The 12,862-nt window shown below is 39.8% G+C and overlaps 1 protein-coding gene across 1 annotated transcript in view; it reads left to right on the forward strand.

Annotated features, from left to right (window-relative positions):
• Nucleotides 1–1,220: 1,220 nt before the first annotated feature.
• Nucleotides 1,221–12,862, forward strand: part of LOC6501434 (5-hydroxytryptamine receptor 2A) — a 50,538-nt gene continuing 38,896 nt past the window's right edge. Inside the window, exon 1 of the mRNA XM_001955207.4 lies at nucleotides 1,221–1,525. The gene's annotated coding sequence lies outside the window, so the exon portion shown is untranslated. The remainder of the gene's footprint in view (nucleotides 1,526–12,862) is intronic.

Consider the following 12,862-nt stretch of genomic DNA (forward strand, 5'->3'; position numbering starts at 1 on the left):
TGACATCGAATAAAAATGCACACCTATTCGGGGGAATTTGGCACGTGTCCAGATTTTGTCATATCGTTTTTAGAATTTGCATTTGGAGGAAAAAAGGAAATTTTTGTAATTTGATTGCGCAGCGGAAATGCACCGATGCATTCCAGTGGTTTAAAAATGGCAGCATTTCAGTTTCCTGTCCACGATAAACGGCACATTAGGAGGCGTTAAGGGGTCCTCTAAAATCACAACTTCAATTTTCCAAAAAAAATATGAAACTTCTGGCTACTGCATTGAGCCATCAAAATGGATTTGAAAGGAGGCAAGAAAAACGGCGGCAAAAAAAAAGCCACTCAGTATAGACCATCCTTTGAAGATAGAGAGGAAGGCGTAGGGAGTCCTTCAGCCACGTTGACAACGTCGAAAGTGCAAACTCGGCAGCATCAGAAATCGCCTTTGATGGAGACCACGACCTTTTTGGCACAGACTCTGGGGCGACCAGGTGCTGGTCGAGTGTCCATCCAAAGTGATTTCGTATGTAAGATGCAGCGAACGTGTGCGAAACGGCTGCATGCAAATTGTTTGCCCGTCGGCCCAATGCCAAAATAGTGCCGGGGGTGGCCGTTGTTAGCCCACGAACCTCAAGCCTCAGAGCCACGACCACTTCCCTCGACATGGAGCAACAGTTAGCTTTCCAAGCTTTCCACGAGGAAAAAGCCGGAAGCCAAAAGGGGAAAAATGACGCATGCGCATAGTTCTTTGAAAGGGGAAATTGTCTGGAACTGCTTTCTAGCTAGAGGTTTTAGATTCAAAAATTCTTAAATTTGGAATCTAGACTACTTCTATTTTTAAATATTTTTCTAAAATTAGTACTTCCAAATTATGTTCTAACATGTTTTTAGTCAGTTTCCAAGAAAAGTGGTTACAAACCACAAGCCTGCAACAATAACAGTTGTGGAAACTATAAGACTATTTTAAAAAACCTGTATAGAAGGAGTCCTTCAAAAGGAGTCGATATGGCCCCATTCCGTGAGCCAACCCATCAGCTGTTGGACTCCAATCAGAGCAGCTGGCGCGACTGATAAGAAGCGGGGAAAACCAACCCACTTCACCTGCCCGCTGCCAATGGTTGGTTGGAAGCGCCGCCGTTGCAACTGGAAGCCTTGTTGGTATCCTCGGCTCCTTAGCCGACTGGCGGCATTCGTTCGGGTCGTGCTTCTGGCCAACACTGTCGCAACAGTTTGGCCAAATCAGCCGCGCATTCCGTTTCAGTTCCTGTACGGCGTTGCACGCTAACGGTATCCCAAGCCGGATCGCAGATTACGGTTGTCTTTCATTTGGCGGCGGTCGCCGGAGCGCGAACAACAAGTGACAGTTTCGAATTTAAAAACGGTTGCGAATAGTGTTTGAAAGAAATAAACAGGAATTTCTTACGATCAATTCAAATTTAAACTGTGTCCAACGTGGCGTATACGTAATAATTGTATCGGTCATCAAAACCCATTAAAAAATTGTGACTTGGCAGAAAAACTGGGACGGATTGTTTGTAAGCCATACAATTTTAATTGAATATATCAATGCTAAATATAGGGGGAACCAAGTTAATATTTTTGATTTGTAATAGTTAATTGGATTTTCGATAAAGACATGGAAGTGCTGTTGTATTTAATAATTGATTTTCATTGATTATTTTAAATGACGTACAAGAATGTTCGGCTTGCTTGTGCATTTTATATATAGAATGGTTTTTTAATGATGATATTTTAAAAATAATCAAGTTTTATAAGTTATACAAGATTAAGTGTCTAAAAATCGTCGTTTTGTATTTGATGTTTTATTTAATACTTTTCACATAAAAGTTTAAAGTGATCTAATATCTGAAATTATGTTTAAAAAAATACTGTTTAAATTTTTCAGAATTGTGATTTATGGGTCTAATGGCTCAATTGTTCTTACATAATCCATTTTCATGGCTTAGGTAATGCCGATTGTGGGCAACTATCCCAAGTGGCTTACAACTATGTATGTTAGGTTTGCGAGCCAAACTCGAAGGACTTTTTGAAGGCGGATTGCATCTTTAAGCGCACAATTCCGTGCCATGTCAACGGCCAGAATAACAACAAGCCAACTTATATTTTTGGGACCGTTAAAAAGCTCCAAGCACTAAAAACCCCCAAAAAAACAATAATAAGGATATAACAGCCATAGCAGTGGAAATTCAGGAAATGCACTTTCTCCCGCGACAACCGAAGCAATTTCATCCTTTTATGTGGCGAACTCGTTGAAAAACCACCAATGGGGAAAATCGGGGTGTGCCACCAGACGGGAGTGGGTGCTGGGGAAATGCATTTCGGCTTTTCGCACACTTTTCTTTCTCAGCTCCCCCTTTCAACTTCTATTTTCTTTCCATTTGGCTTTGCTTTTGCTTGCAATTTGTTTTTCAATGACTTTGTAATCACGGTTGCCATTTTTGGTACAAATGTACCACAACTGGTACATTTTTTATGCGTTGGTACATTGGATCACTTTTTTTCATTTTGGTACATTTTCAAAATGCCTGGTCTTTTTTCAAAAAATTTTATGTTCACACATATTATTTTAACAAATGCCTCTGTTCCACCAAGCACAAATTTTGTATCAGTTAGAAATGGAACCATTACTAACACTGAAAAATATCGCATGCAGTCGATTTGCGATGTTCCGTCTGAAATTGAGAAAATATGTATGAGCCAACGTAAGGTCCATCACTACGTAAACAGTTATAAATTGTGAAATACATAAAATAATAAGTACGTGAAATAATAAAAGATCATTTAAAAAAAACGTTAAGAAATTTTAGTTTTAAAAAATACCGAGAAAAATTTGTGGTACATTTTTGCCCAAATTGGTACATTTTTTCAAAATTTTGGTACAAAAAATTTTTTTGGAATGGCAACCGTGTTTGTAATTGAGTTAAAAAGTTTTGTTCTAATTTAGGTTGAGTATTTTTTTTACGGACTTTCAATAATAAAACTCCTTCACGTTTTTCATTGAACTAAAAAACTGGATCATAAATCAACCCCATATTCCACCACAATTAGCGGACAGTTGATTAAATTATGTGACATAAGGCTTCATAAAACCTTGCTCCTGGGTCAATAAATTAAACAATTAATGGTCCAGCGAAGGCCATCAATGGAATTGCAGCATCATTCCTCGTCGAGTCGAGTCGACTCGAGTCCGGACAATGAATCCTTCTTTACCGGGCTTATCCATTACCCAACGATAAAGACGAGAACGAGCCGGACCGAGTGCGTGGCTGACAATTAAAAAAAGCTCATAAAACGTGGCCGGCTCCGTTGGATTTCATGGGAAACAACGAGAAAATGAACATCGAACAATTTACAGGCGTAACCAAAACGGGCAACGTCATGCGGACATTGTCCTGTCCGTGGAAGAGAAAGGAAGCAGGAGAATAATCGTCGGCCATCAGCGCTTCATGTCACGTTATTAATATACCCTTTGTACGTTGGTAGGGCTCAGGGGTATATTTGTGGGACTAATATTATAGTAAATAGTAATTTAACTATAAGAGTTTCATCTCAAAACTACTAAAACAACTAAAGAGTTTATTACTATTAATTTGTATTATATTTCTTCGTAAATGACTACTACTTAAAAACAAATGGAATAAAGCCCCAAAATGTAGGCAACATTTTGTTCTTTACATATCCGGTATTTGAAAGTCGTAATATTTTTCTCTATCTTTTTTCCTACATTCGCGAGTGTCCCTTTTGCATTCTCTACTTTCTCTTTGAAAGCTATTAAGGGTGAAATTTTTAATTAAATTTTCGCTTGAATTAGCCTCGCTTTAGTCACGTGTTAATAATAATAATCATAATAATCAAATGACCAAGACGACTTTTCAGACGAAATCATGCGATAAGGCTGTGACGTAGGAGTAGCTTCTAAGCCCTTACCCCTTTATCCCCTTAATCCATATCCGATCCACTGCGGAAAATCCACCGCAATAAGTAAAAGTTTCTATGGTCAATTGACTTTGTTATTGGATCTCCTAGCTGTTTTTGGGTTTGTTTTGGCCGCCGTTTTGGCCGCTATAATGTTGGTACGTTTGTTTGAGATTTATGGCCAAAAGCCCAATCAGGAGCAGGGCCAAGCTGATTAAAATATTGTTTGACGTTGCTGTTCGCTGGCCCGTTGCTGCTTGATTAACTTGGCCAGTTAGGCGGGATTACAGGGCGGTGGGTTTATGGCTAACTAGCAACTGGAATAGCGGCGTCGCATTTATTTATACCAGCATTTATTGACAATTGAGGTAGGTGCCGAGAGACAATATTGTTGTTTACCAAAAAAAAAAAGTATAAATAAACAGGAAAATAGGTCTATGTACATTTGATTGCATATTAAACAGTTGGATAACGAAGAACACTACTGTTTTGTTTAAATAAAGTCCTTTGTGGTGTTTATTTGTCGTTGGATTACTCTTAGTAGGATGATTTCACGAAAAATTATTTAATAATTTAATGGAAGTGAAGAACTTTTAAGTTGATTAAAGTAAAAAGTTACTGTTGCCACTTTTCCAGAACACAATCTACCTATTTATGTATTATCTGCATTCTTTAAAAATTTTGTGAGTCCTTTTAAAATTCCCAAAATAAATTTTAGTTTTTCTGACCAAATATTCAAGTTATGTACATATATGTACGTTCATTTTTGCCCTAGGAAATGACATATTTTATCTGGTTACTCAAGCTTTTAGTTTTTATCAAAATATTTTATGACAAAATACTGGGAAATACTCCGAAATGCTTTTGCCGTCTTCGTGGAATTCGTTGATATCCTTTATGCAAATATTTAAGCAGCAATGCCTGACAGACAGCAGAGAACGGAGCTAAAGTAGCGGCAACAACGAGGCAATGATTAGCCGAGGGCCTGGGGTAATCTCCTAACTAAGTAACATACCCCCACCAATTCCGGGGTAATAGTACCCCCAACTCCGGGGGCCGATTCTAAGAGGCCACCTACCCGTATCCACCGTGATGCCATGTCGCCCATCACCCACGTACCCACATGCATACATAAGGATCGTCTCGTCCTTGTCGCCGTGTTTAAATCAATTTACGCGCGCTTTGGCATATTTAGTGGCATAAAACAGCACAACATGCCGTCGAGAGTGCCTTGAGGGGATGGCTGAGGCAGAGGCAGAGGCAGCGGCAGGGGCACGTAGGGAAAGTGAAAAGTGCCGTTGACAGATTTTTCTCGTTTTCGGCTGGATGACAACGCTGGGAAGATGGCTCCGACATGCCACAGACACTGCAAAATTTATGAACGCAAAAAAGGCGAAAGCTGGGGCGGAATGCGATGCCATGCCAGTGGAGGAGTAATGTCGTCCTGCAGAAATCTCAATGAATGCTATATGTAGGACAGCAGTTAATTAAAGCTTTTGCGGGGAATGTGACGAAAAAACCTGTAGCTTTTAATGTTCATAAATCTGGTTCAGTTTACTTTAAATTTAATTTGCAGAAAATAAAATACTTTAAGTTAAATTATATTCTACCATAATTAGGACTATAAATGCTGGGTGCTTCTAGTTGCTCAAGTTGCCCTGACTAATATATTTATCTGTTCCGTAATGAAATTTTTATATTCCATTTCTCTAGCTCGAGAGCACGTCCTGCTGCTAATAAACCCAGAGCTTACCAAGTAAAATTCTGGGGCAGCCACAAAGGGAAATCCCAAATTAATAGACAATTCAAGTTTTATAGTTTTCGAGAAGATGAACGCCTCTATAAACGCCATGAGATGGAAGTGGAAAAGTTTTTGGGGGTCGGCATTAAAGTTGACAAGTAACATCTGCTGAGGGAAATTAATTAAATTGAAAATTAAAGCAGAAAAAAAGGATTCCAAAAGGGATATGCCTGCATTGATAAGAGTATGTAGAAAAAGCTCCCAAATAAACACATGGCCCTTATATGTGCCTCATATAAGCAGATATTTGCATATTGATAGGTTCAATTAAGTGCTTGGACGCTCTCGGGTTCAATTTGCTTAGGCAACCTTCTTTTAACATTTTTTTTATTGGCAATTTTTGAACCTATCCCTTTTCTGTGTGTTATTGTTGTCGGCTTAAGCCGAAGCATAAATATTTAAATTTGTTGCTGGGGCAGGAAAATTGATAGGATTTAATGGCATTAAGCAGGCGGCAGGACTAGAGCCATCGATGCTGCTGATATTGATGGTGATGCTGAGTTTTCGATAAGCTCGGTCATAATGCGATACCAGCACTGCATATATGAGATTCTGTGGGTATCTGGGGATGATTTGTTAAGTTCACACCCATCAGCCCATCAGGCCACCCACTGCCAATAGATCCTGCCCTTTATTTGGGGCTTTGATTTATGTCCCGCACATTTTGGGGCTCATTAAAAAGCCATAAAGTTTAGCCATTAATGAATGAGCCAATAAATGGCCAAGTTTTAAGACTTGGACTTGGAACAACCTAAAAAATCTCATTATATTGAGTGATCTTAGGGTGAAACTATGGTTGTATAATACATTTAGGTATAGACTTTAATTGTTTGTAAACTTTATTGAAAACTCTTAAGGAGTCCAATAGCAAATTAAACTAATAATTCCTATACCTTCGACTAAATAACACAACGATAAAATATTCATCATTTAATAATGTGCACTTTTCATGTCCATAAATGTATAATTGCAATGCAATTTATAGTACATTGATTTATATCCGAGTATCAGTTCTATCTCAAATGCAATTCACAATGTTTGCCACTAAACTCTGTGAAAATATTTCAAATTGCACTTATCAATATTTGCTGCCATTGTTGTTATACCCAATGGTTTTTATTGTTAACCGTAGTGGTAAGTTTGTATATATAGAGCAGTTATTATTATCATTTGTACATTTACCCTTGGCTCTGACGTAGCTTTTATGGCCATCAACTCAACTCGTATATATTTCCTTAGTTAGCCCGGGCCCGAACTTGTTCCGCACCTATCCTGACCCTGCCCATGACCGCGTTAGTGTGCCGCTAAAACGCACAGTGGGAAAATCACACATACATAGGGCGAATTTACAACATGCGGCATGCGAATGTCGAGTGCTATTTGCCGAGCTGGCAACTTAATTAAAAGGCCAGTTTAAGCACCTTGTTGGACAGTTAAATTTGCCAATGAATATTTGATTTCATTTTAAAACTTGTGGATTTTGCCAGCAAGCGAAAGTTGTGGCTAGAATACGTATAATAGCAGGCTATCTTAGCCTTGCCAAGGCTACTGGTTTCTGGAAACCAGGTGCTTTTAAGGATAAACAAACTGCATATTTGGGTAAAGGATTTTGTGAAGGAGACTTGGATCTCCGTTACTATTTAAGTGATTTTTGTTGGGCATTTAAAGCACGGTATTTCCGTCCTTGACTGACGCAAATACTATTTATTTGTTGAAAATATCCCAGATGGCGATACAAATTCTCGAAACCTTTCCAACTTGTTCCTATAAAACGAATTCTTCATGGGGCACTTAACCGAAGAGCTGTGTTTGTGAACATCGATTTATTCGTAAATTTATGACTTTGAGAGGTCCATGAGTGCGTTTTGTGCACATGTGTGTATGGTAAGTACACTTTGGATGCATTGTTGGGAATTTATAAGGGTGGCGGTGGATGGTGCATGGGATTTAAATGTAAATGCAACCGAATCTGCGACTGCAACAGCTAAAATGTAACTGAAAATGTTGAACGACTTTCCGAGGCTGAGTTTGTCGCCAGGACATTTCTCATGGCGAAAACTAACCAAATTGTAGCTGTAGCATTGGTTTAGTGGTGTGTATGGGAATGCCACATTATTCATATGGCAGAAACCCGATGCCGTTGCCACAGCCACTGCCGTTGTCGATGATTGCAACTCGCGGGTGCATGCACAATTGATTGCCATTATTGCCTGGGAGCGAACATTGTCGATGATTTTGTTAGCTTGTTTGTGTTTGTGTTTGTCGCTGTCTGCACTTGTTGTGGCCATAATTGAATTTTATGGCCGCTTATTTTTATTGCTTCACATCCCACCCCTCGAGCTATCTAGCTCACCGCCCAGCACCACTCGGGCATCTGCCAATTTATGACACAAATAGAAATTGCCACACAGGGCGGCTAAGTTTGGAGTAGGTGTCGCCACCCTAGCAGAGCTACTACTCGTTACATACATATATAAATAATTGATGCACGCAAATGGCAAAATATGCCATCAAAATTTGTTACGACATTCGTGTCCAGCAAGGTAATGAGGAAAATTGGGAAATGCGGTCAACTATTGGATCGCTTATTCACTTCCTGTTCAAGCTTGTTATGCCAAAAGTTTTATTCTTGGGGTATATTGGTTTTTCTACATTATTGAAATAGATTGTATCATAAGGGTCAAATGGGTGATGAAAGATGAAGAGCTATTCAAGAAAAGAGTTGATTAAATTAATTAAATAAAAGTAGGTTCTCTCTTGAACTACGAACTCTGGGTAAAAAAATTTTAACTTATAACTCAAAAGCTTCCAATCCATCTTATTAAAAAAATTAGTTTTTACTTATTGTATATTTCCTCTTCAAGGAAAGAGTATTCCACAAACAATTTCTTTCTAATTCCGAGCAATTTTTCTTATTTTGTCACCGAGCAAATCAATATAATAAATTACATGTGCTGATATTATATAAGGCCTTCTGGGTCGAGCTGAAAACTTTCCTCTGACTGCCTGTCGACTGTGTTTTTCCACTCGGGCATTGTCCTTACGGGCAGGTGTGAAGCCTGCCAAATAATAATGGAAGACACAACATGAAAAATTGAAGCCAGATGTCCGTCCATCCGGGCTAATAGTTGGTGCGAAAAACAGAAATACAAAAAGGAGTCCTGCGAGTGACCTAGACACACATCAGTGGACTCATAAATCTCAATTTGATTTGGGTTTCCTGCAAGCCTTGTCTCCGCATTCAACGATTTTTGCACTGGGCCTGGCCATAATTTATTTGATTTTCCCCAGAATGTCTTCTTTTTCGGCCTTGACTCTTGCCAAAATTCTTATACGTGAAGGAGTGAGTGTCTGTGTGTGTGTGAGATGTTTTTTTTGTGTCCCGTGTCTGTCTTAGCCACGCCCCATTGCGCCCACGGTCCCAGTGTCCTTCTAATTGTTTTGCCATTGTCAATTTCCCGTGTAATTGCCTAGCAATTAGGCGGCCGTTAAATGAGCTTATATAACTCATGTGGAGGCGTTGTTTGGGAGAGAAGGGGCGTGGCTGTGGGAGGCCCAATATCCTTCCTTGCAAACAATTAAAGGACGGGCTTTTCCTTAAAGAAGAAGAATAAAGGAGATGTGACTCGACGGTGTTTTCACAGCGATTTAAATCGCCCGGTCTGCGTCTTTGGACGCATCCTGAAGTAGCGGAATATTAGCCCTTAGCCCGTAAAATGAGAGCCATCCCGATGGTCGGGATGGAGCTTGGCTTTGGCTAATTAGTTTACCTTGCTCACTAATTGCATCAGCGACTGATGCTGTAGTCTCTGATGGAACTTTTGCCTGACAGGCTAATGAAATTGTCAATGAAACCACACGAGTCCCATATCCTTTCTACATCGCCCTCTTACCAACCGCCCACGCTCTTGCCAGCTCCTACCTCCCACATCCTGCATCCTGCATCTCGTCCTTTGTCACACATTCGTGTCTTAATTGCCTGCCCTCTCGCATAAGAATTTAATTTATAGCTCAGTCTGGCTCAAGGGTCGCCGAGGGTCGTTCGAGGGGTCGGTCACGCCCCCGTTGTGAACGGGGATTTCTAGATGTGCTTCGCTATAAACTATACTCGACAACAAGTGCACATGGGAAAACAAGCTTTACAAAATATGTAATTAACTTAATTGCATTTGCAGATATTTTATCTCCGCCTTTGGCTCTAAAACTAATTATATATATGGCTTGAAGCTTTTAAATTTTTATAGTCCATTTCGTAAACTATTTATTAAAAAGTAGTCATTAAAGGATGGATGATTTTTAATTTAAAAACTAACACGTACACAATTTAAGATATTAGTTCAGTACTTGTTGTGATATAGCAATAAATCATGCTTGACAATTGATGACAAAATTTAAATGTAAGGTTAATTTGTTATTTTTTTTTCAAATAAATTAGCAATTTCATACTTAAACGCACAAATTAATGATATATGCGCCATCAAAATGGGGAATAAGTGAATCATTGAAAATAATTTATGAAAAATGCAAGAAAAAGTAAGATTGATTTTAAATAGTAGGAAATAAATAAATAATTTACAACCTTTATATCTATATACTTTATATCTTTCAAAAAATAATTATGAAAAAATATGTATAAGATTCCTTTTTTTATCTGTGTATAGTATGCACATGCCATTGTTCTGGTCAAGTTCCTGTGCTACTGGGTTTTTTCTGCGGAAGCCGAGTCAGCCAAGAGTAAAGAAATCAATTAAGTGGGCTATGAGGTCAGCAGGAGGAGCGACAAGGACTGAAGGGGATGAGTGATGGGTGGCGATAGGATGTGGTATGTGGGCGGGACAATTGCGGGTGCGATGGCGATAGATAATAATGAACGATAAGTGTTAGAGTTGCCGCCTCCCATCAGTCACCGCCCATCCGCCATACGCCATCAGCCATCCGCCTTACGCCGTCCAACTGTCTGAGGGAATCCTTGAGCCGTTTCGAGAGCTTTGTTTGAGATCCTCCCTTCCCTGCTGCCACCCTCAACCCACTTCCTTCCGTCTGCCGCACTCCATTTGTTGACTTCGGGCTGAGTGCATGTGTAAATTTAGCCAACATTTTAAGTGTCAACTTGCTATGACAACTATAGTACATAGTTGGGCGTCCCGCCTCGCCCAGGAGTTCATCCCTGTCGGTAGGCAGCTCCCCTGTGATTAATGGTGCCGGGTAAAGATACTTTAGTATTTTGCTAGAAACTACATACCACACTCTGCTCCCGAGGAGTGTCGATTCTTGCGAAATGCCCCCAGCAAAAGTTGGCATGTTCGTTTGCTTTTGATCGAATGATTTATATCAGACAGAATGCGTAATGAGCGGAAACATATTTCCAAGGAAGTACAATTACCGACATCTTGATTAATTTTGGCAGACTTAAAGAGATGGCTACAGTCTGCCTATTTATACGGGTGAAAGTGTGGGCCTTAAGGAGAAATACTTTCATTAAAAGTAGGGTTACGTGTTTCCCCCTGCCCTTGTGCGGCGCATTCATTCTAAATACAATACTGTTACGCAAAATAGTAACTGTGATTAATCGTTGCCAGCTTTCTGCCACACATATCTCTGCCACATAGTGGGTGTGACGGAGGGAAATTATTTTTGGGCAACCGGAAAAGTCTAGTTAACAGAATGTTGCGCATTACATCAGCGCCCAAAAGTAGCAGACATGAATGCATGCCTGCCAAGGTATTCAAGTACAAGGCGAGCTAACTTCCTGGAAGCGAATTCCTAATACGATTAAAGTCGCTTGACATACCAACACACACCGACGCGTCGGTTAATAATCTGCTTATGGAAATGATTAATTTTCAATTTACACGCAAATTTAATTTAAGAATCTAAATGGCAGAAAATTTGTAGCAATTGATTTTTAAAAGAAACACTTGAACCTGAGGTTTCAAATTCCAAACTTCAATGACCTGAAAACATGGCAAAGGTTTCGTTTCGCTTTGATCGTTGCAAAAAAAAAAAAATGAAAAAAATCATAAATAAATAAAACGTACAAAAATTAAATCAAATTGCGTGCTTAAGCTGCCAGAGTAAATAAAAATACCGAGCGACCGCACCTGTCTTAGCTTTATATTCTCTTTTTTTTCATTTTTGCATACACCCATACCGCCATGTAGCTGTATAGCCTTATAACGGTATAACCAGTACGGTCGGGATTTCCCTTTCCGCCATTTCCCAGGTGGCCGCTTGTCGCTGACATGTGAAAGATATTTTAAAGCAAATATTTGCGCAGTGTTTGCGGTGCCTTGGATTGTGTTTTATTTTACTTTTTCCTCTGCGTTTCTCTTTCTTTTTTTTGTGCCCCATAGGCAGTCAGGGATTCACTTACATTCACAGAACGAGAATGGAGAAAATCAGGGGCTGACGTGGCGTATGCGTGATGGGTTGTGTACACCGCTGCGGGGGTTCACTGCGAAAAACAGCAGATTACGCTCCAGATAAGCAATTCGCCAAGGGATAGGCGGCGGATGAGCAATGAGCATGCGATTAGTTGCACTTATCCCCCGGGCCACTGGAAATTGAGTAGAGTGATCGGATTGGGGACCTTAACTTGATTGCCAAAGAAACTGATTGCCCGACAAAGGATAAGGAGAAGTGTGCTCACATCCACATTAAAATATTACACAAATTAAACACTTAAAGCCTCTGCGCGTTAGTGGTGGCTTCTACAATATTAAGTATACGCTCCAGACACCTTAAAGACTTGCCATTTGCTTATTTATTGCCTCTGACAGGGCGGCAAACAGCCAAAATTGACCCACATAGTCGGTTTATGTATTTCAATGAAGTGACAGACAAACAGTAGGCGTCCTGCCTTGCCTCTTCAGGTTTTCAGGTTTCCATTTTTTCGCTACCTTTCGCTGTTTTACGACTTAATGACTCCACCGGGATTAATATGACTAATGGTGCTCCGCTTTTTATTCGATACCTGCCTACCCAACTCCTACATACACACATATATCCTATCGCGGCAGGACTATAGCTTTTGTGCAATTCATGTCCAAATGGTGTGCACGAGAAGGGACAAAATAATAATTATGGGCTCGGGGCTTGACTTTGGGTTTGTAATGTGCTGACATGCTATTTTTGC

This window comes from Drosophila ananassae, chromosome 2L (assembly GCF_017639315.1).
Source record: "Drosophila ananassae strain 14024-0371.13 chromosome 2L, ASM1763931v2, whole genome shotgun sequence".
NCBI classification, from domain to species: domain Eukaryota; kingdom Metazoa; phylum Arthropoda; class Insecta; order Diptera; family Drosophilidae; genus Drosophila; species Drosophila ananassae.